The sequence below is a fragment of the Elgaria multicarinata genome, chromosome 1 (genome assembly GCF_023053635.1).
Source record: "Elgaria multicarinata webbii isolate HBS135686 ecotype San Diego chromosome 1, rElgMul1.1.pri, whole genome shotgun sequence".
NCBI lineage: Eukaryota > Metazoa > Chordata > Lepidosauria > Squamata > Anguidae > Elgaria > Elgaria multicarinata.
Genome location: NC_086171.1, coordinates 97,081,378 through 97,106,613, shown reverse-complemented (window position 1 = coordinate 97,106,613; position 25,236 = coordinate 97,081,378). Strand labels below are relative to the sequence as shown.

At 41.6% G+C, this 25,236-nt stretch overlaps 1 protein-coding gene across 2 annotated transcripts in view; it reads left to right on the top strand.

The window, feature by feature from the left end:
• LOC134403118 (carboxyl-terminal PDZ ligand of neuronal nitric oxide synthase protein-like) overlaps nt 1-25,236 on the top strand; it is a 121,851-nt gene that overhangs the window by 71,257 nt on the left and 25,358 nt on the right. The window lies entirely within an intron of this gene.

The window sequence follows — 25,236 nt, the reverse complement described above, 5'->3', positions numbered from 1 at the left end:
AGATGTGCTCAGGTAATCTTTGGAACCACCAATAGTTTAAAACTGTTCCTGGCTGCATATTCTCCTCACTCCTTTGGAGAAATATAAAATGTTCCCAAGTATTTTCTCCCCAACTTTTCCTTCAACATTTTTTTAACGCTCTATCTGAATTTTATCTTGAATTATTGTGAAACTTTGCCATCATTTCAGTCATGGAGGAGTGAATGAAGGCTTCCAATCTTCCGGCTTGGGGGGAAATTAGCCAATAATGGAAGATCTACAGTTAACATTTGCCAGGGCTTGCAAGCACTAGCTATGGGAAGTGGCGCAAGGTGCACCTGCAGTGGTGAGCATGGAAAGCTACATGCAGCTTCGTAGGGAGGGAGGTTGCCTTTCATGTTCAAAGCTGAGCTGCTATGCAGTGCTTTCTCATTACGCTCATGAAGCTCTCATTAAGATTTATTTGTGTGAGTTTTTGTGCAATTACATGACTGAAAAGCTCTTAAAGATGTTTGCAGAAGGACAGCAATTTTCACACCATATCCAGATGGTTCTAAAATGTTGTCTGTGTTTCTAGTGTTCCATGAGCAGCATTGGTTACTGTGGATATCAAAGGAGGGCTTTGAGAAACAGGGACTGCTTTTTAAGCAGGTCTACTTGAGGGACAGCGTGACTGGTAGCATGGAGGCTCTGAGGGCAGGCGTAAGAAGCCATATGTTGCTCTGTAGGACATTCTCCTGCCCACTTGAGGGGCAGGGGACTGGCTGAGGAAGAAGTGGCATTTTGTGTCTGTGAGGCCCAGTTCTTCACCCACACCTTCCATCCCCAAGCCCAGTTCAGACATAATCCAGTCTGGGTTATTATCTCAGGAACGGGCTCTTTGCCCCCCCCCCCAGCTTTCCTTCCTGCCCACTCCTTTGTGGAGTCAACAAATCTGTCTTAGGTTTATAATTCACAGTTTCCTGTGGTGCTAAACTTTTTCTTGGTTTCATATCTTGAGCCCTTAAAACACAGTTTCCTGGTTTGAACATCACAGGAAACCAATTCAAAAAAACATGTTTTGCTGAAGCTTCGCAGGAGACAGGATGAGGGAAGAGAAGGAGCAAAGAGTGGACATGCAGGCCCACAGCTCATTTCTGGGATTAGGGACTATAACAGCAAGCCCATTGTTTGCTCATCAGCCTAATCTACACCAGCCGTTTATTCCGGAATAGTACCAAGGTCGTCTCTACCGTGCCACATGACGTTCACCTTCTCCCGTGGTGATCTAGGGACGACAGCTGTTGCTGTTCGCTGCAAGCTCCCGGCTCGGTGAACAGCCAACCCCTTGTGAGGGGCGTGTCCAGCGGTTTTGGACGTATATGGCTGCCATTTTTGGCACAGATTTTGATTGGCTGTCAGCTTGTGTTGGCACCGACCATGTGTATTTTTTTTTTAACACAACCATATTGATGTGCAGGAGTGCATCTTTGACGCAGTACCTATCCCCCCCCCCCCCGCATTTCTGTGTATTTGCGCTGGTGTGCATCTCGGAGAAGTTATTTTTTTTAAAAAATCCGTGACCTGTACCCATCTGTCCAGTCCTGCCCACTTCTCCCGATACACCTTCGGAAGTGCCATCACAGGGTGCACGGCCTCCCGCAACTGCTCTCCTTTACTTCCTTCGTGTGTGCCCCGTGAGGGACGATCTCGGAAGCAGGAAACCTCACTATTATCCCTCCTCCATTGCAAAAGGGCAGTAGGTGTAGATTAGGCCATCAACTAGATTTTCAGGGATGCAACTCAGGGAGAAAGTGCCTTCTGAATGAACTGGGTGGAGAGCTTATTTCCCCACCCCCTTCTTTACACAGCTCATCTACTTAAGGGGTAGGAAGTGAGCAGCAGAGCCACTTCTGTGTTTTGACAGCAGTGACCAAGGTAATGTGAGAGGTGATAACTACTGCTCCCAATAAGTGCTGGGTGTCCCTCACATCATGCCCATCTCAGGGCCTTGCTAAGGACAAAAGTGAGGCAGGGAAGATGTGATGAGATGCGATGAGCTGGAATACGTGAAGTTAATGTTTGGAGACAGAAAGAGAATGTGTAGCCTGACTGTGTGAGAAAGCACATATTAGTGGCTATAGGGAAAGGGCAGCCCCCAGCAAGATGTGGACTGCAAGTGGTAGCAGCCAAAGCAGAGATGCCAGCAAGCCCAGCAGTAGTCTTGGCAGGTGCCCCAGACAAGAATGTATAATGCAAAAAGGAAACCACCTATTCAGCTCAGCAATGTCCATTTTAGCAGGTTATGGGGTATTGTGTAGGGGTAGCCCCAGCCCCATTCACCTGTTTGTTTTAAGACTTAGTCCCAGGGAAGTGTCTTCTCTCAGATGGGCTGCCTGGGGCTCCTGGCTTTCTTTTCTTTTACAACATAGGTGGTTCCTTCATCAAGCATTTTGGGATTTCTCCATCTTTTTGTTCTTTCCTTTACTAGAGCAGTGGTTGTTATGGAATTATTTTCTATGTAAGTGCACTTAATTCCTGGGCAGTGGTGTTAGCTTCTTGGCTTTTGCTAAATAAATCTTCCTTATTTCTAAAGCTAAATTGTTGTTTCTGCTTTCTTTGCTTCCTTTGTTTTCTCTGTCTCTTCCCAAACTTGCCTCTTTTACTTTCCGTGAGCTGGAGCATGAAAAGAGATGGCTGATTTGTTCAAGGGTCCTGACCAGCAGCAGTGCAGGAACCTTCAGTATCGAAAGGTGGCTGGAAAAGAGGAAAGGCCACATGGGAACTGATGGATAATGGGGCCAAGTCTGAGGAATTTGTGCACACCCAAAGACTGAAATACCAGCTCCGTTTCCCCACAAGAACACAGCATGCGAAAACCAGATGTGCCAAGCAGGCACTTGACTATTGATGGTGGAGACCAGACCCTATGGGCTAGAATTGTCCCCATCCCCTTTAGGCTGGAAAGCTCTCTTGTGGCGCCTCAGCCATCCAGATCCACTGACACTCTAATTCACAGGCAACGTACAAGTTAACTCTTCATTATTCAGTCAACTGTCCAGAGAAGTCTCGCTCAAGGCATGTGCTAGTTTGAATGGTCTATAAGATCATGCATTACCTTTTCTGGGCTGTCAGCAAAAGGCCAACAATATCTTCACTAAATCTGGGCTGGGAGTTGTCCTGTGCAGAAGTGTGCTGCTGCTTCATTCCCCTTTTCTCAACAAAAAACACATTCACTTCTATGTTGGTACTCTCATAGGTGGGGATAAATATTATGGGTTTTACAACCTTATTAGTTATTGCACAGACTGGGCTTCTGGCAAATAACCTTTTGTATTAAGTTTCTGTTTGTTTGGGCCCATACAGAAACTAGCAGAGTATTACAGCGGTTTTCAGCCAAGTCAGCAAAGACATGAATTAAGACAGAGATTTGTATTGGTTAAAACAAACCTTTCTCTTTCGTGGTCTCTGTGAATCACACACATATGGGCTCTGCGCCTGCGCTGAGCCAACCGTCGGAACTTCTAAAGCTGAGAACGTTAATTTTGGCGGGAACCCCTCCCCCACCACCGAGTGCGCATGCACCGCGGGTTCCCGCCTACCTCCTCAGTTTCTTTTCTACCGCCTTGCTGGCAACACGCTCAGGACTTCGCTCCTATACTTACCTATTCAACCTCTTCGAGAACGTTTTTTTATTGTACTCTTCTTCTATTCTTCTATTCTTCTTTCTTCAACTTGCTCCCATTCCTTCGTTATATACTCTTCTCTTCCTTCGACATCTACCTTTACTCTCTAGTAGCGCATGGCACTTAGAGCTCCATTCAGGAAGTGCGTAAAGTGCCACAGCAAACGTCCACCGGCAGACGGTCATTCCCTCTGCCTTCTATGCCTAGGAGAGGCGCACGTAGTTGATTCCTGCGCCCACTGCATGAGTTTCTCCAAACAAACTCGAAAAAATCGTTCCGACCGCCTAAAGGCCGTCCTTTGGAAGAACGCACTACTCGCAGTCGACCAACCGAGAACTATGTCGACAGAACGCCCAGCGGGTACACCCTCACGAGGGCTAGAGGCGCCTGCCCCTCTTTCAACGGGCACAGAAAAACTGCCCAAGAAGAAAAAGACCAAACATCAATCCCTCAACGAACCGAGGGCAAAGAAGAGGAAGGCAGATACTTCCAAGCAGGAGGGGGAAAAGGCGAAAAAATCGGGGGTCGCTCTTACATCCCCAGCGCCTTTCACCTCGCCGCCACGCCCACGCCTATCCCCGTCGACATCGATACGCTCGATGTCGAGGGTCGACCATGGAGAAACACAGACTATTCGGGAAGGCAGCGTCTCTCAATCACAGAGAGAACCTATGCCGACCTATAGCCACCACTCATCGAGGCGGGAGGATCAGCCTCATACATCGAGAGGAAGCCGGCACAACACCGCATCACTCTCGGAGGGCGAGATTCAACTCATCCCCACCGGGCCCAATTATTGTTATTGATTTGCCACAGCAGCTATCTCCCAGACAACGGGCCTATGACTCTAACCTATCCATAGCATCTAATACACCTCAACATAGTGCTTATGATTCTGGGAACAGATCCCCTTTAAGAGACAGAAGTTGGATGCGACCCTCGGACATCCCATCGAACCAACAAGCCTTTCGAGACTCAGACCATGATCTTTATGAATCCAGAGCAGCCCGATCGGGCTCCTCCACTCCACACCGACACGCCACGGACACCACCTCGAGACCACGGGACCAACCACCACCGGTCCCACATCGGGGCATTTCCCTCACAGCCAAACCAACGGCCATAGCATCAGTGGCACCATCTTTCGATGACCGTCCACTCCCTCCACCATCACCACGGCACACAAACGACAATCAATCGGATTCAGGTTCGGACGATGATTACCTTTCCGATGCCACATCGATGTCGTCACCACGGCCATCGATCCCGTCTCCTGTCGAGGCTGTCGAAAAGCCAGAAGGCTCTTCTCCATCGCAGGACACCTTCCACTTCAACGACCAAATTTTAAGGATGGCTCAATCCTTGGGCATCCAGACCCATCAACCTGTAGAAAGAATTGAAGATCCAGTTTTTGACGCCATCTACACCGAAGCAGCAGCGCCGGTATCTATTCCCTTTCTACCGACACTACTACAAACGGCCAAACTCTCATGGAAATCTCCAGCTACCATGGCCCCCACATCAAGAAAATTAGAATCTCTTTATCGAGTACAAGACAAGGATGTCGGTTTCCTTTTTACACGTCCTAAACCCAACTCCATTATTGTAGAGTCGTCACAGGGAAAGTCACAGAGGGCCCATGCTTCCCCTTCAGATAAAGAAGGAAGACGTCTCGACTTAATGGGTAGAAGGATTTACTCTTCAGTGGCATTGGGCTTCAAGGTGGCCAACTACCAGGCTACCATGGCCCGTTATCAACTCTTCCTTTGGGAGAAGATTGCCTCCCTATGCGACTACCTCCCGGAAGAAAAGAGAGAGCTCGCTCACGTTTTCCAGGACGAGGCTACTCGCTTAGCAAAACTACAAATAAATACCACCAGGCACCAGGTTGACTGCAACGCAAAATCTATGGTCGCAGTGATCGCCTTACGCCGACACGCATGGTTATGGTCTGCTTCAATAACCCCTGAGGCTAGGTCTCGTATCGAAGACCTACCATTTGACGGAGAAGGGTATTTAATGCTAACACCGACGAGACAATGGACTCGATACAAAAAGCCAGACAAACTGCGAAGAAAATGGGCATGACACAGTACCAACCCCAAACTTTTAGAACAAGATACTGGAACAAACCTTTTCCACAAAATAAACAATACTCTGACCGATTCCAACGCACAACCCAACAACATCGCCAAAGGAAACAGCAGTACCCTCGTTTCAAGCAATCTCGCGGGAAACCAGACGCTGCCTCAAAGCGGAGGCTTTGACTCGGGATATCCTTCCGCCCTAACCAGCTCCTCATACGACTTCAACCACCGACTTCGACCTTTTGCCACCGAATGGGAAAACATAACATCAGATGCCTGGGTCCTCAAGAACATCCAGGAAGGATACAAAATAGAATTCGAAACACTTCCCCCTTTCGGTACCATAAGAACTACCAGACCATCTCAACCCCTTGCGAAGGAAATTACTACCCTCCTGAAAAAGGGTGCAATTACAAAAGTCTATCCAGACGTAAGAAACAGCTTCCTCTCAAGGTATTTCACGGTACCAAAGGCAGACGGAGGTCTTCGCCCCATTCTAGATTTGAGAAACCTCAACCGCTCCATAAAAATCAGGAAATTCCGTATGACCACTCTTCCCACGATCCTTCCTCTCCTACAACGCCACATGTGGTTTGCATCAATAGACCTCAAGGATGCATACTTCCATATAGCGATCCATCCAACACATCGGCGCTTCCTAAGATTCCTAGTAGGAACCCAGATGTACCAATTTCAAGTTCTCCCTTTCGGATTGGCAACGGCTCCGAGAGTCTTCACAAAATGTGTCGCCGTCGTCTGCGCTTCCCTCAGAAAGAAGGGCATAGAGATCTACCCGTACTTAGACGACTGGTTAATAATGGCTCATACACGCCCTGCACTTCAAACAGCGCTAAGAGAGGTAATTCAAACGGTGACAACCCTCGGACTTTACATCAACCTCGAAAAGTCAAAACTCAACCCAACTCAAAATATACAATTCATCGGAGCAGTCATCGATTCCAAGATGGCCAAAGCCTATCTACCCATCGACAGGACAAACAAAATAATAGCCCTAGCACATCGTCTATCCAAACCCTCCCCGACAACGGCCTTCCACATCCAGCGCCTCCTGGGACATATGGCCGCAATGGTATCGGTGGTGCGATGGGCAAGGTTGCATATGAGAACCCTTCAACACTGGTTCATCAAGTCTTTCCCAAACATCATGGACGCCAGGAATCTCCATGTCACCATTCCGCCAAAAATCAGAACGTCCCTCTCATGGTGGAAAAACAAGGACAGTCTCACCCAAGGAATGCCCTTTGCACAGACCCTACCGACATACACGCTGACAACCGATGCGTCGACACTCGGTTGGGGTGCGCACTGTGCACATCTACAGACACAAGGGAAGTGGACCCTAGCAGAGCACAAGATGCATATAAACCTACTAGAAATGATTGCAGTCCAAAAAGCCCTCCTCACCTTTCAGGACCTTCTCACAGGTCACCACATACAGCTTCTTACTGACAACATGTCAGTCCTGTGGCATCTGAACAAGGAAGGCGGAACACATTCCTCATCCCTAATTCGAAAGACAATACAAATTCTCAACTGGTGCATCCTACGAAAAATCTTGATAACAGCGATACATATACCAGGACAAGACAATATTCTAGCCGACACACTAAGCAGACAGATAACAACATCCCATGAATGGGAAATGGACCATTCCACCTTAATTCAACTTTTTCGTCGATGGGGACAACCAGAGATAGACTTATTCGCTACTCAACACAACACAGTCCTAGAGACCTATTGCTCCAGAGGAGGCATAGGAAAAAACTCAAAAGGAGACGCATTCCAAATCAAATGGAACAAGATCCCCTTCTATGCGTTTCCCCCAATTCCATTGATAACCCGCACTCTACACAAGATAATAACAGACAAAGCCAAGGGAATACTGATCACACCATGGTGGCCCAGACAAGCCTGGTTTGCCCCCCTCCTCAACTTATCGAACAACCGGTTCCTCCACCTACCGACATCAATGCCACTTCTGACTCGTCATTAAGGAAGAACTCGGCACCCAGACCTCCAGTCCCTGAGACTGACAGCATGGAATATCCAATGAGAAACCAACAGCTGCCACACGAGGTTAGATCAATCCTAGAAGCAGCTAGAAAACCATCTACCTGAAAGGCCTATACAGCCAAATGGAACAGCTTCCTCCGTTTCGCTATCGAAAACCATATCGACCCACATCATGGCTCTATCCATGGAATACTCACCTTCTTAAATATGCTATTCCGAAAAGGCCTACGATTGACATTGCTGAAGGTCTACCTAGCCGCAATTTCTGCCAACTGATCTACAGTCGACGGATACTCTGTCTTCTCACACCCATTGGTACGACAGTTCCTCAGAGGAGTTAACAACCTAGTCCCACCACTAAAAGACTTCACCCCGCAGTGGAGCCTTTCAGTAGTCCTAAAAGCTCTTCTGGACGCTCCTTTTGAACCATTAGCGACAGTAGATATAAGACTGCTTACTTTAAAAGTAGCCTTCTTAATCGCAATCACTACTGCACGAAGGGCCAGTGAGCTTACAGCTCTCCGCATAGATCCACCTTTTCTCATATTTCACAACGACAAAGTAGTGCTCCAGACAGACCCAACGTTTCGTCCCAAAATAATCTCTGATTTTCACATTAACCAAGAGATAATTTTACCAACTTTTTTTCCATCTCCTTCTTCACCGTTAGAAAGGACATGAGCACTAGCTTTCTATAAAGAAAGAACGGCTTCATACCGAAAAACTAAACAGCTTTTCGTTTGCTACGGCGGTCCTAAAAAAGGACTACCCGTATCCACTCAAAGATTCGCCTCCTGGATCGTATAAACTATAAAACTGGCGTACAAATCCCAACACCTCCAGCTCTCACAGCCAGTGAGGGCCCACTCTATGAGGGGAACGTCGACATCGACAGCCTTTATGAGGGGAGTCTCTATTCCAGAGATCTGCAGGGCAGTGACGTGGTTGAAGCCAGCCACGTTCGTCACACACTACAGATTGGATACCAGATCCAGAAGTGACGCTAACTTCGGCAGAGCTGTACTATCCGCGATCCTTCAATGACTACAGCCAGCACCAACCCACCTCCGGTAAGTCAGCTTGCTAATCTCCCATATGTGTTTGATGCACAGAGACCACGAAAGAGAAAGACAGGTTGCTTACCTGTAACCGTAGTTCTGAGTGGTCATCTGTGCATTCACACAACCCCCCCCCCCCACCATCCCCTCTTCGGTGTCGACTGCTTTGGCATCGATAGAGATACTATCTCCTAGTATCTGGGACCAGCAAGTCGGTCTCGGAAACTGAGGAGGTAGGCGGGAACCCGCGGTGCATGCGCACTCGGTGGTGGGGGAGGGGTTCCCGCCAAAATTAACGTTCTCAGCTTTAGAAGTTCCGATGGTTGGCTCAGCGCAGGCGCAGAGCCCATATGTGTGTGAATGCACAGATGACCACTCAGAGAACTACGGTTACAGGTAAGCAAACTGTCTTTTTACTGGCATATAAAAATATAATTTAGTTATGGCAAAACAGATAATACTTACAAACGTTCAGTCAATATAGCTTTACATCAATTCAGTTATGTATCATGCACATGAAAATACATTTCCTTTTATAGACTACCTGTACAATGATGCAACTCCTTGCAACCCTTAATTGAAGACAATCAGTTAACCAATTATTCAATTATGATACTCAATGTCCAGGTGTAGAGTTGACCTTTAAGTTTTCTGCTGAGTCTTCTGTTCCTCCAGATCTTCAGCAATTAACAAATCAATGGAAAAACATAACCAGGATCCGTTCCAGGATCCAACACCCCTTCTTATGTTTACACATTGATTAAACAACACATTGTACAGTTATTTACATTTTTCCTCCCTGAAACCTAATGTTTCACAAACTTCCCTGTGTTTGGTGGGACCTAGTGGTTTTGTGAACATGTCTGCAAGGTTTTCTTTAGACTCACAATAAACTAGTTTCAAACTTCCACTTGCTATGTGTTCCTTCACGTTTTGATACTTTATTGCTATATGTTTGGACTTAGATTTAAACATCTCTGTGTTGGCCAAACCTATGCATGATTGTGAATCACAGTAAACAGTTACTGGCTTCTCCACCGAGACCTTAAAGTCTTTTATTAATTGAATTAGCCAAGTAACTTCTCCACACAATTCAGATAGAGCACCATACTCAGCCTCGCAGGATGATATTGAGACAAACACTTGCTTCCTGGACTTCCAGCATATTGGTGCCTTTCCAAATGTCAATACATATCCAGACGTGGATTTGCGGTCCTCGACACAGCCACCCCAGTCTGAATCCACATAGCATAACAGCTCCTTATCTGCATCGGCAGATAACTTCAAGCTATGATTTAAGGTCTCTTTCAAGTACCTTAAAATCCTTTTCACTGCTTGCCAAGCAGGCACAGTTGGATTAGCAACAAACCTGCTTAAAATGTTGACAGAAGCAGACAAATCTGGCCTTGACCAGTTCACTAAATACATTAACATTCCCACCACTGAATGGATCACTAAAGTCCTCTCCTTGTAAATTCTTTAGGGCATCCAATTCCATGGGGCTTTTTGCTGGTTTGCATTCAGACATTCCACACCGTTCCAGCAGACTCAGAATTTTTTTCTTTTGACTTAGCAAAAAACTTCCATCTCCTGCCCTGTTGATTTCTACTCCTAAATAATTCTTTACAACACCTAAGGATTTTAAATTGTACCTGGTACTCAGTTGCTCAGCTACTTTGTTGATTTCAGCGTCACTAGAACAAGATATTATTAAATCATCCACATAAATCAAAATAGCCTTGTAGGCTTTACCTTTTCCCTTTGTATAAAGACAAGGGTCAGCTAGGCTCCTTACAAATCCCATTTCACTCACCAGAGTATTGTTTAGTAAAGAATTCCAACACCTAGCACTCTGCTTTAACCCATAAATCGCCTTCTTTAGAAACCACACAGTGCTGTCATCTGTTTCTAAACCTTCAGGCTTCCTTAAATATATTTTCTCAACAATTGGCGCGTTGAGATAAGCGGTCTGAAAATCGTATTGCCTCACTTTAAGGTTTTCTTTGGCTGCAATAGTCAAAAACAAACGCAAAGTCTCTGATTTTGCTGTTGGAGCGAAAGTTTGGTCATAGTCGACCTCCTTAACCTGGTTGAACCCTCGGGCGACCAGTTGAGCCTTGAACCTTTGCTCCCCCGTCTCTAACTGCTTTCGTTTAAACACCCATCTGCAAGTTAGAGATTTTTGCCCTGCTGGCAAACTCGTCTCCTCAAACACTCCGTTTTCTTTGAGACTGTCTAGCTCCCTCTGCATGGCACGTTCCCACTGTTGCCTCTCTAAAGAATTCAATTTCTTCACCTCTGAGTAGGAATTAGGCTCATAATTTACATAGCAGGCTTCAAAGCCGTACCTTTTAGGTGGTATGCCTTTATTTACTCTTTGACTGTGTCTAGGAGCTTCTTCCTGCTTTTCCTGCTCTGCTAACTCTTGAGCCTCTATACTCGGACTGGTTACTAGTAACTCAGGCTCTCGCCTGCTATCTAGTTCCACCAGGACTTCCGGGTTGTCATGCACCTCTCTCCAATTTTGCTCACTAAACTTAGCTGATCTGGAGACCACTATCCTACCCCCTTCGCACAGGAACCGCCAGTTGTTGCATTCATAACCTACGAAGCGTAACCTGATCCCATTTGAAGAAAATTGCCGTCTCTGTGAGAGTGGAACATTTACAATTGCAAAACTCCCCCAAGTTCTTAAGTGCTTGAGGTTTGGCTTTTTGCTGTAAAGTAAAGAGAAAGGAATGTTATTAATGGTTTTAGACCAAGTCCTGTTGCAAAGGTAACTAGCTGCCACAAACGCTTCTCCCCACAGCTGTGGCTCTGCCTTTGCGTCTTTCATCAGGCATTCCAACTTCTCTTTCAACACGCCGATGCACCTCTCTATATTGCCATTTTGGTGCAGGGTCCTCGGATTACAGAATTTATGATTTATGCCAGTCTTTTTACAAAACTGCTTGAAGTCCAACGATTGGAATTCACCTCCACGATCCGTCAACAGCTCCTGGACCTGCTTCTGGAGTTTTCTCTCTATAAATTTAACCCATCCTTTCAACCTGCTTAAACATTCAGATTTGTGCTTTAACAAATATACCCATGAGAAACGGGTCTTATCATCTAAGATGACTAAAGCATATCTGGCTTTTCCATAGCTCTCTGGAAACGGGCCAGTCAAATCCATATGAATCAGTCCCAGAACATGTTGACTCCGCCAGTCTCTGACACGTGGAATATTCTTCACCTTGGACTTAGCAACTTTGCATATCTTACAATCTAGGTATTTCTTGCACCCCTGAACTTTTACACCCTCTGAAAAACTCAGAGTTTTGTTCAGAACCTTAAAACTTGAATGTCCAAGTCTCCTATGTAAAACATGGATGCAATTGTCATGGTTAGGGACATTTTCATAAGTTTCCATACAACCTGCTTGCACCTCTGAAATTTCTTCCTCATTAGGATTGTCATCTATGAAATACAATCCATTTTCCAGCCTTGCCGTTCCTCTTAGGAGTCCATGCTTACGAATAAAGCATTTGTCTTTTTCAAAAGACACACAGAAATCCTTTTCTGTTACACTGGACACTCCTAGAAGGGAATAATTTAAACTGGGAACAAACAATGCATTCTCAAAGCACTCTTTCAAAAAAGGTAAGCTGCACGTTCCTTCGCCAGATACTTGGATCTTCTTGCCATCAGCCAGCGTTATAGATTTTTCCGAAGAGTCCCTGAAGTCCCGGAAGAACTCAGGTCTATTCGAAATTATCGTAGAACACGCAGAGTCTATGAGCCACCGGAAGCTCTTTCCTTCCGCTTGCTTGCAGAGCTGACTCCTCACTTCTGCCGTGACTAGCTGCACTGATTTATTCTTCCCTCGGGGTTTTTCTTCTTTGTTGGGCTCTGATTGTAATTTGACTCTACAATCCTTTTGAATATGCCCCAACTTTTGGCACCTGAAGCACCATAGAAGCTTTTTAGGTTTGGGCTTTCTCGAAGTTGAAAATGCTGACTCATCTTCCTCCTTCTTCACCAAAGCCTTAACCCCTTCATACCCAGACCATTTTGAAAATGCGTCTGGTTTGTCGCCTGAACTGCTTTGGGCTGACTTTCTTAAAGTCCTCTTTTGACATTCTTCTATCAATCTGCCAGATATTGTATTTAATGTCATGTCCTGGATCCGCAATGCTTCTAACGTTGTCACCAGCACGTCCCAAGACGGTGGTAAGCTGGACAAAACCACGTACACTTTCATTTCGTCAGTTAAGGGTAAGCCTGCTGCACTTAGACTTTCAAAGCAGTCTCTTAATTTCTGCAAATGGGCTTTTATATCTTCTCCCTCTTTCATAAGCGTACGGTAGAGCTTTCTGGTTAAGCTTATTCTAGCTCCTGCGGTCTCTCTGACATATACAGCTCTGAGTTTAGTCCAGATAACGTCAACAGTGTCTTCTCTGCTTATATAAGACAGCTGATCGTTCCTCATAGACAAAACAATGTGAGCTTTTGCCCTCTCAGCACGACGTTCCCATTCACATAAACCTGCTGCATTCAAATCTTCTGCTGGGGCATCTATTACAACTTCCCACAGACCAAGATTTCTTAGGCTCATTTCTATTTTAAATGACCATGACATATAATTTTCGTCTGTAAGTAATTCAATAGGGACAGTGTTCCCAACGTTTAATGCCATACTTTCAATTTAGTAGGTTGTTTCTGGTTTACAACCCCTTCAGTGGTTTAATTTCTCTTAGGGCCTGACCAGCTATCCAGATTCAGATTCCTCAGTGCCCTCTTAAATTCAAAACCACTCTTGCCAGTTCTTTCCGTGTGATTTTCAGATGCCTGCTATACGAAATAGCTTCTTGGCTGTCTGTTCCAACGACTTTCAACAAAGACGCTCAGGAATTTAATCAACCACGGCTTAATTCTTCAGTCCTACTGCACTTGCTGAGAAAAACTCTTGCGTTATGGCTCAGTTATGGGGAGCTGGGCCCATAACCTATTGAGTTATGGGTTTTACAACCTTATTAGTTATTGCACAGACTGGGCTTCTGGCAAATAACCTTTTGTATTAAGTTTCTGTTTGTTAGGGCCCATACAGAAACTAGCAGAGTATTACAGCGGTTTTCAGCCAAGTCAGCAAAGACATGAATTAAGACAGAGATTTGTATTGGTTAAAACAAACCTTTTTACTGGCATATAAGAATATAATTTAGTTATGGCAAAACAGATAATACTTACAAACGTTCAGTCAATACAGCTTCACATCAGTTCAGTTATGTATCATGCACATGAAAATACATTTCCTTTTATAGACTACCTGTACAATGATGCAACTCCTTGCAACCTTTAATTGAAGACAATCAGTTAACCAATTATTCAATTATGATACTCAATGTCCAGGTGCAGAGTTGACCTTTAAGTTTTCTGCTGAGTCTTCTGTTCCTCCAGATCTTCAGCAATTAACAAATCAATGGAAAAACATAACCAGGATCCGTTCCAGGATCCAACAAAATATGTCCCTGCGAGAAAGTGACTCCAAGAGGACTAACAGGGCAGTGTGGAGTAGATATGCAGCCAGTATAATGTGAAATAATTGTATGGTGAAATGCAGCACCAAAGTCACATTTTTACAAAAGCTGTTGATAAATTCCATCATTAGAGTCCATTTGACTTTCTGCAATAGGAAGTGCCTACATCCAAGTTCTTCATGGTGGTTGGATGCTGGGGGAGGCGGGATAGTTGTTGTTGGCACTCTTGGAGTTGCCATGAGGGATGGAGCTCCTCTCAGTGATACAGAATCATAGAATAGCAGAGTTGGAAGGGGCCTACAAGGCCATCGAGTCCAACCCCCTGCTCAATGCAGGAATCCACCCTAAAGCATCCCTGACAGATGGTTGTCCAGCTGCCTCTTGAATGCCTCTAGTGTGGGAGAGCCCACAACCTCCCTAGGTAGCTGATTCCACCGTCACACTGCTCTAACAGTCAGGAAGTTTTTCCTGATGTCCAGCCGGAATCTGGCTTCCTTTAACTTGAGCCCGTTATTCCGTGTCCTGCACTCTGGGAGGATCGAGAAGAGATCCTGGCCCTCCTCTGTGTGACAACCTTTTAAGTATTTGAAGAGTGCTATCATGTCTCCCCTCAATCTTCTCTTCTCCAGGCTAAACATGCCCAGTTGTTTCAGTCTCTCTTCATAGGGCTTTGTTTCTAGACCTCTGATCATCCTGGTTGCCCTCTTCTGAACACGCTCCAGCTTGTCTGCGTCCTTCTTGAATTGTGGAGCCCAGAACTGGACGCAATACTCTAGATGAGGCCTAACCAGGGCCTCATCTAGAGTATATTCAAAAAGAAAGGGAAACATCTGGAGAGAAAATAACGGGAATAAAATGTGCCCTTAAATGAAGATATGAGAACATAAGAGCACTTTTGGTCCACACCATCCTATTGCCAGCAGTAATCAGGCAGATGCTTCTGTGAAGCCCACAACTGAACAGGAATATGGCCGTCCTCCATCAGTGCTTGTAATCCCAACCACTGGTATTCAGAGGAATACTGCTTGTGACCCCAGAATATCCCTATTTATTTATTATTGCATTTATATCCTGCCTTTTTTCCTCCAAGGAACCCAAAGCAGCGTACATCGTCCTCCTCCTCCTCTCCATTTTATCTCCACAACAACAACCCTGTGAGGTAGGCTGGGCTGAGAGTCTGTGACTGGCCCAAAGTCACCCAGTGGGTTTCCATGGCCGAGCAGGGACTAGAACCCGGATCTCCCAACTCCCAGTCCAACACTTTAGCCACTACACTGGCTCTTCTTTTTATATATATATATATATATATATATATATATATATATATATATTTTAAACAGCACCAACACAGACATCACATATTATATACAAAGGTATACATGAAACAACTACAATTACAATAAAAAACATTTAAGGGTTTTTTCTTCATGCCAAAAATGGCCACTAATTTCTTAATTACCATTTATATGTCAGTCAAATTCAGTTCTTTCTTATGATTTATCTGAGTCTCATACATTGGATTCACAGAGTTGTACTTCATTTCTCTCTAATTCCTCCTCCTTTCCTCTCTTTCCCCATCTTAATACTAAAATCCACAAATACATCATTTTTCTCTATCTCTTTCAGATATTCTATCAAAGGTTTCCATTCCAGCATAAACATAGCTGTTGACCTTTCTCTCATTATCACTGTAAGTTTTGCCATCTTTGCAAGTTCCAACATTTTCAACATCCATTCGTCCATTGTTGGCATTGTTTCATTCTTCCAGTTCTGTGCGTATAGCAATCTTGCTGCCGTCATATACAAAAATAAAGTTCCCCCCTTCTCTTTTATTTGTTTGTCCATTAGTCCAAGTAAGAAAGCTTCCGGTTTCATTTCTATGTTTGTCTTTAATATTTTTTTAATTAAGGGATGTGTTTGAGTTCAAAATGTCCTGGCTTTTTTTACAAGTCCACCAAAGATGATAAAAAGTTCCTTCTTCTTTTTTACATTTCCAACAATCTCTCGAGGCACCTTTAAACATTTTAGCTAATTTTACAGGTGACATATACCATCTATACATCATCTTATAGAAATTCTCTTTAAGTTTTGCACATAATGTAAATTTTAAACCCTTTTCCCACATACTTTCCCATTCTTCCTTTAAGATGTTATGTCCAAAATTTTGTGCCCATTTTATCATACAATCTTTTACTTGTTCATCTTCCGCCTCATATCTTAACAATTTATACATCTTTGCAATAACATGTTCATCATTTGTACATAATAATATTTCAAATTCTGATTTTGTTTGTTCAAATCCATAATTTTTCTTATTTATTTTGAACCTTGCGATAATTTGTGCGTAAGAAAACCATTGACATGTATAACCTTCTTTCAACAATTCTTCCCTTGTTTTTAACTTATATTCACCTTGCGACAATTCTAATACATCATTATTTGTCAACCATTTGTGCATACTTGTAAACTCCCTTCTATGAAAAGCCTCTTGCACTGATACCCATAGCGGTGTTTTCTGGCAAAACCTTAATTTGTAATTATTCCAAATCCATGTTATTAAGATAGCACGTCTTACATAGTGATTATTAAATTCCACATTAACCTTTGCTTTATCATACCACAGGTAACCATGCCAACCAAATCTCAATTCATGTCCTTCAAGTTCCAACAGACTTCTGTTTTTTAATGTCACCCACTCTTTCATCCACAACAAACAGCAGGTAGAGAAATACACTTTGAGGTCTGGCAACCCCAGTCCTCCTCTTTCTTTTGCATCCTGCAATATTTTAATTTTAACTCTTGTTTTTGCTTGCCAAATAAATTCAGTTATCTCTCTCTGCCACTGCTTAAATGGTAAGTCCGATATTACAATAGATATAGTTTGAAACAAAAATAACATTCTTGGCAGTACATTCATTTTGATTGTTGCAATTCTCCCCACTTTTCCCGTCGCTCCAAATCCCTTTTAATCTCATTCCACACCTTAACATAATTATTTTGAAATAACATACAAATCATATTTGTTAATACAGTCTCCAAATATTTTACCTTCTTTTCAATTTGGAAACCTGACTTTCTATCAACTTTACTTGTTCTTGAGAATTCATGTTCTTTGTTAACATCCTTGTTTTTTGTTTATTAACTTTAAAACCTGCTACTGCCCCAAATTCTTTCAATTTACTCATCCGAGTTTCAATGCCCTTTAAAGGATCCTCCAAAGTAAACACCAAATCATCTGCAAAGGCCCTCAGTTTATATATCTCCTTTTTAAACTTTATTCCTCCGATTCGTTCTTCTTGACTTATATCTCGATTCAGCAGCTCCAATGCTTTTTTTTAAAATTATTTTTAAAGCAACATCAACAAAAACAACAAATAAAAATCACTTGATACATAAACATAAAATTGCCTTAATATAGAATATTCAAATTTAACCTATTAAACACATTTGTACTAAACATAACAGTGCTCCCCCCACCTCGGGATCTCATTCCTGTTTCCAAAAACTCATAGTTTCATCTGTTGGTGGTTTCCCACTTCCTTTAGAGAACACAAACTCTAGGAACTTTTTCCATATACCCTCAAAATCATTCGTTTTTACTATACCTCTTTTCATTTTAATATTACATGTCAATTTATCATTCATAGCAATGTCCCACACTTCTTTATACCATTCTTCAATACAATAGTCTCTTAGAATCTTCCAGTTCCTGGCTACAATCAGCCTCGCAGCCATCAGCAGGTTCGTTATCAGTTCTTTCGTTTCTTTATTACATTTAAGTTCTTCTTGCAGTGAGAGTAATGCAATCCTTGGTGTAACCTCTACTTTAAATCCCACAATCTGCTCAATCTCAAAGAACACCATCTTCCACAACTTTTGCACATGTTTACAATCCCACCACATATGTAAATATGTTCCTTTTTCACCACAACCCCTCCAACAATCTGCTGAAAGCTGATTATTAATCTTATTTAATCTAACCGGAGTTAAATACCACCTCCGTACAAGTTTATAGTAATTCTCCTTTATTCTTACTGACATATTTCTCAACACTCTCTGTCTCCATAGTCCTTCCCATCTCTGCTGTCCTATTTGTATCTTCAAATCGGTCTCCCAAACCACTTTCCCGACACTATCCAACACTCCTTTCTCAACTAATATATTATATAGTTGACTCATTAACCCTTTTGTCCCTATATTTTGTCCCTTATCAATTTCTTTTTTTCCAATTAATTCCTCAAATTTCGTCCTCTCTCCACACTCTCCATTTTCTCTTACCCAATTTTTAGTCCATTGTTCCAATTGCCCATAGTTTAACCACGTTAATTTCAAATCTTTTAAAACTTCTTCCAACCTCTCTCTTGTATTCATCCCCCTTAACCATTCTCTTAGTTTCAATTTGTTTTTTTCTTTTAAAACTTTGCTTAATCTATTCTTGAAGTTTTCAGGAAATTTCTTTAGCATTATCACGGGTGTTAAGGAGGAATTACTTGAAAGCAGTTCCTTTTTATATTTATTCCAAAGTTCCCAATGGAACTTCAAAAAGTGATTATCTAAATCATTAAGCCATTTACCCTTCCCTTTCTCCTTAAAAAATACATTCTGCAATTTTAACTCAATATTACCTAATGTATTTTCCTCCATCCATTCTAAGTCCCCTATCCCTACAATTGCTTCAACAATATGTCTTAACCTGTTTGCTATATAATAGTACTCAAGGTTTGGGAGACCCAGTCCACCCTTCTTTTGGCTTAAATACCATTTACTTTTATTGATCCTTGATTTCTTCTCAGCATTACAGTAGTTATTTATAAGATTCTGCCAACTTTTTAACTCTAAATCTGAAATTCTTATTGGTAACATCCTAAAGAAAAAATTGATCCTAGGTAAAATTTTCATCTTTATTAAAGCTATTCTTCCAAACCAAGAAAGATTCAATTTCTTATACTTCTTTAACTTTTCTACTATCTCTTTTTTCAATCCACTTAAATTCACACTTTCTAAATCTTCTAAATTTTTAGTGATCTTAATACCCAAATATTTAATTCTTTCTTTACTTTTCAAAACTGAAGCCTTCCCTTCCCAATCTTTTTCTTCCTTTTTGGTATAATTAAATAACATCAATTCCGATTTTGCCCAATTTATTCTTAACCCCGTAACTTCTTCAAATTCTTTCAACTGCTGTTTAATTCTTTCCATTGTACCTATAGGATCCCTAATAGTCATCAATGTATCATCTGCAAACATATTCAACTTTATTTTATTACTACTACCTATCCCCTCTCTCTCCCCATCTTCTCTTATTGCGTTTGCCAACAATTCCATCACCAATACAAAAAGGACTGGCGAGAGTGGGCATCCTTGTCTCGTCCCTCTGGCTAGTCGTACCTTATCCGTTATTCTGTCGTTTACTACCACTACAGCTGTGTTTTTAGAATATAACTGCTCTATTATTGCTCTAAATTTAATACCAAATCCCATTTTATTTAAAACCAACTTTAAAGTTTGCCAACTCACACAATCAAAAGCCTTAAAAATATCTAACGCTAAAATACCCGCCTTATTCTTTGACTTTTTTATCCCCTGTATTACATTCAGAACTCTACCTATTAATGTGTGCATCTGTCTACCTGCTATGAAACCACATTGGTCTTCCCCTACATAATTAGCTATAAATTTATTTAACCTTTTAGCCAAAATAGTTGAAATTTTTTTAGCATCTTGATTTATTAACGAAATTGGTCTATATGAATCAGGGGGAGTCAAGTCCTTATCCGGTTTCGGAATTAAAATTATTATGGAATGCTCCCATGACTCTGGAATCTTCTCCCCTTCCATTATTGCATTATATAATTTCAACAACTTTTGCACCATTAATGTTTTAAATTTTTTTATAAAACTCTGGTCCTAGACCATCTACCCCCGGTGATTTCCCTGCTTTAAGCTGGTCTATGACCTCCTCTATTTCACTTTGCAGTATATTATTGTCCATTATTTCTTTATGCTCTTTTTTTAATCCTTTCTTCAAAAGTTTACCCACATACTCTTCCATCCTCTTCGTTTGGGTATCTCTTTCCTTATATAAATCTTCAAAAAATTCCTGAAATTTTTTTATTTTATCCTTCATCATGTGACAATAATTGCCCTGCTTATTTTTTACTGACCCTATCCCATTTTTAGCCTTTTCCTTTTGTGTGAGCTTGGCAAGCAACTTCGAGTTCCTGTTACTATTTTGAAAGTATTCCCTTTTCATATAAATTAAATTCCTCTGAACCTCTTCTAAATTAATATTTTCTAATTCCCTTTTTTTGCCTGTAATTCTATTAATTTATATTTATTCTTAGTTTGCCAATATTCTTTTTCCAAATTTATTATCTCTTTCTCTAAAGTAACCTGCCTTGCCTCCTGTTGTCTTTTTAGATTACACGTTTCCCTAATACAATTCCCCCTAAACACAGCCTTCATGGTATCCCAGACCACTGCAGTTCTTGTTCCCCCCTTTTCGTTTATTTCCCAAGTTTCTGATAATTCCTTCTGCATTTTCTCAATTACTTTATCGTACTTAAATATCTTAGTATTCAATCTCCACCTTAATGCTTCTTTGTAATCCTTACTAACTGCAAACTCTAAACTTACCAATGCATGATCCGTTACCTTGATTACCCCTAGTTCCATTCTACATGTCTTAGTTACAAAATCTCTAGATACAAAAATATGATCAATCCTAGAATATGTATGATGGACTGGAGAATAAAACGTAAATCCTGGGTCTGTCCCTCTAAGAACTCTCCACCAGTCAACAAAATCCTTTTCTTTAATTAATTTATTTAAAATAGTGATGTTGTTTCTCTTTTCTACCTCAGAGGGATTTGACCTATCTACTCTATTGTCCATAACCATATTAAAATCTCCAGCCAAAATGACATACCCCTCCTTGAATTCTTCTATCTCTCTTAATACCTCTTCATAAAATTCTTTTTGTTTATTATTTGGTGCATACATATTGATCAAAGTATACGTTTTCCCTTCCATTTGACCCTTAATCATGAGATATCTCCCATTCTCATCTTTTTTAATATTCTCCAACATAAACCCACTTCTTTTTGAAATCAAAATGGCCACTCCATTTTTTTTTTACGTCCCCAATGACACTTCATAATAAACAGGCCATCTCAAGCGAATAGCATTGGTTTTTTCATTAGGTTGATGCGTTTCTTGCAGAAAGATTATATCAGAACCATCCCTATTTAACAATTGCTCAATCCTTCTCCTTTTCACGACTGCCCCCAGACCTTTAACATTGAGCGTTGAGATTCTTATCTTCTTATCCATATCCAGTTTCTTGATCTTCTTTTCGATCCCATACGCGTTGAAAACCTAACTTACATACATAACAATACAATAACCCACACATACCCTTCCCTCCCACCCCACTTCCCCTTTCCCTCCCAAATCTTTTCCCCCCATTATATCCCCGGGAGTCTAACACTCCGGCCATTAATTTAACCCTGGGGGGGGAAGGCAGCCAGGAACCCAGAGCCAGCAGGATCTAATATGATTATGCTTCTTATCATCATTATATTATCCACTTTACACCACTCCCCCTGCTGCACCTCTTTCTTCTTCATCATCACTCTTTGCGTCACCACCGGCTTCTCCTTGTGGACCCAAACCTAAGCTCTCAAGAAGCTCCATGCCTTGCTGAAAGGAAAAAACCTTATGATTTTCCTCCTTATATGAGAAATGCAGAAAAATCGGATATCCCCAAGCATAGGGGATTTTCCTCTTCTTCAATTCCCCCGTTATAGACTTGACACTGCGTCTCCATTCCAAAGTTTGTTGGCACAGATCATTAAAGACCTGCACTGTTGCTCCTTGGAACTTCAGCTCTCCCAATGCTCTTAACTCCCTCATCAGTTGTTCTTTCTTGTAATAGCTTGAAAATTTCACCAAAACATCTCTGGGAGTTGAGCCACTTCTGAAGCCACCAACCCTGTGAACGTGCTCCACATCTTCTTCACTTAGTTGCAGGGTTGGGACTAGTTCTTTGAACCAGCTTAGGATGTCCTTCCCGAGGTCCTCGCCTTTCTTTTCCCCCATATTACGAACGAGCAGATTTGCTCTTCTCGAATTGTCCTCCAAGGAGATCAGCCTCTTATCATGATCATTAAATTTCACCTCTTGCTGATTCTGGGTCTTTTTAATTTCTTTAACTTGATTTTTCATCTGGTCCACCTCTGTCTTCAAAAAGCCTAATTGCTTGTCTCTTATAGCCATTTCTGCAGACAAATCATCCACCCTTTTATTAGTTTTGCCAACTTCCGTTTCAATTTTCATAAATATCTCATCTTTAAGTCCCTTTAACAGAGCTGAGATTTGTTCCATCATCACTTCCTGCCCTGCTGGCTCTGAGCCAACTTTGGCAGCCATCTTAAGCTCTTTTGTTACTTTTGTGGATTCTTCTTGTTTGTCTTTTTGATTGTCCTCTTCTTCTGGCTCTAATTCAGCTACTCTTTGTAATCTCTTGATCGTGTTGTTTGAAGCATGCGAGACCCACTTCGGTTTCACCGAAGGCTGCTTCTTGGGTGGCATATAGTCCCGCAAATACGGCTGGTGTTAGTTAGTTTCGCTTTTGACTCAGACAGTCAGCGAGCTCAGAGGGGTTTATTGCCGTGTTTAACAATATTTACTGCTAAGAAGGGGTGGCTATCAATCAGTCTCTCCCGACGCTGGCTTCTACCATTAAAATTCCCTTTGAGATAAGCACTCCGTCTGGGAGATTTCTTATGAAACCACTCTTTGAAGTTCTTAGAGGAACTTTCCTCCACTTGCCCCCCTTACTTTGCCTCTGAATACTCGTTCGTTACACAGCAAAATGCTTTATTCTTTAAATCCCCTTCTGCAGCTCAAAGCTTCCTACACATTATTCACCGTTCTTCACCATTTCCAGCCCAGATAGTTTAGATGATAAGATTTTTTTAAACCTACCGACCGGCAGGAACGATTCTCCTACTGCTCCATTGGCACGTTGGCTCTGCCCCCCCAGCAGCTCCAATGCTAAAATAAATAATAGCGGTGACAATGGGCACCCCTGTCTTGTTCCTCTGTATTTCACAAGATTTAGACACATCTCCATTTATAATTATTTGCACTTTTTGAGAGGTATAGATTGATTTCACCCATTTTATAATTTTTTCTCCAAAGTCCAATTCTTCTAAAGTTCTAAATAACAAGTTCCAGTTAAGATTATTGAATGCTTTCTCTGCATCTAAGAAGATCAAAGCCGCTTTCCCCCCCCCCGGATGTTTTTCAAAATACTCCACCACATTTAAAATTGTTCTTACATTGTCTTTCATCTGCCTTTTGGGTAGAAATCCACTTTGATCCTCATGTATAAATTCTTGTTACACTTTCTTAAGCCGTAAATAATTTATAATCAATTTAATTTCGTTTCCGTATCTTGAATTGTCAACATTGATAATTGTTGTTGAAGCAGTTTTATTTGTCGTATAATACTTGCTTTTCCAGGCGTTTTCTTTCAAGCTTCTTTTTTCTTAATCTCACTCAAGATGTTTTGTGTTTCCTCTTCTCTTTTCCTCTTCAATCATTTGTTTTGTTGAAGAAAATATCCTCTGATATCAGCCTTGCTTGCATCTCAAACCATTCACAGGTTGGTTCCCTTATTCAAATTCCGTTCAAAATATTCTTTCAATTTTTTTCCCCATTTTCCACTATCGTTTTATCTTGCAGTAAAGTCTCATTTAATCTCCATCTGAATGTATTGCCTCTTTTCCTATATAACCGCAATATAGGATTATGATCTGAAAATGATTTTGGCAGAATTTCTATTTTACTGACTTCTGTAAGTAATTATTTAGTTGTCAAAATCATGTCTATTCTTGAAAAGGATTTATGCCTTTCTGAAAAAATAGGTATACTCATTTGAGCTACCATTTCTGTTTCTCCATACATCCACTAACCCCAAATTGTCCATCAGATCAAAAAAACTTTGGGGTAGTTTGCCTTGATGACTTTTAATCTTTTTATCAGATGTCCTGTCTAGATGTGATGAAATCACTCCATTCCAATCTCCCATCAAACACCAATTTTCATATGATAAGTCAGGTTGGGCAGGAGTTTCTCATAAAATTCCGCTTTATGATCGTTGGGAACATAAACCCACAACAATGTTGACATGCCATTTAAGGTAACTTTTACTGCCACAAATCATCCTTGTTCGTCTGTCAATACTAATTCAGGACTTAAGTATGATTTGATATATATTTTTCTTTTTCCCACTTGCTGAAATAAATTCTTCACCTAATTTTTTATTAATTATCTGTTTGATGTCTTTTTGTTGTCTAAGCAAATAATATCTTGCTTTAAATTTTTTAAGTAATGAAATATTTTCTTCCTTTTTTGAGGAGCATTCGCGCCATTAATATTCCACGTCAAGAACTTGTAATCTATCATCATAATTATTTCCAGCAGTAAGGGAGGCGTTCCCCCCAACACAATACTTTTCTTATTATGTCCAGCAGGTGTCTCTAAGGAGCCGTTAGTCAACCGGCCATTGACTTTTTACTGGTCTCCATGGTGATGTCTTCACTCCACTGCTCTGTAATCTCTAAAATGCATTTTTCAAATTCCTGCGGTCGGGTATATTCACAGCCAAGTATGAAGAGAAAAAGGCAGAAAGAGGTTTTGCAAAACATACACAGCAACAATGTAATATATCTTCTGCGACCACAATGCTAACTGTCCCTATTAAAAACTTTTGTCTGAGAGAAATACTTTGTAACAGTTTATTTTATTTTATTTCTTCTCTGTAATCCCCTTCTAGTTTCTCTTTGCAAGTTTATTATAGTTTCAAACTCTCCAGTTATCTTTAAAG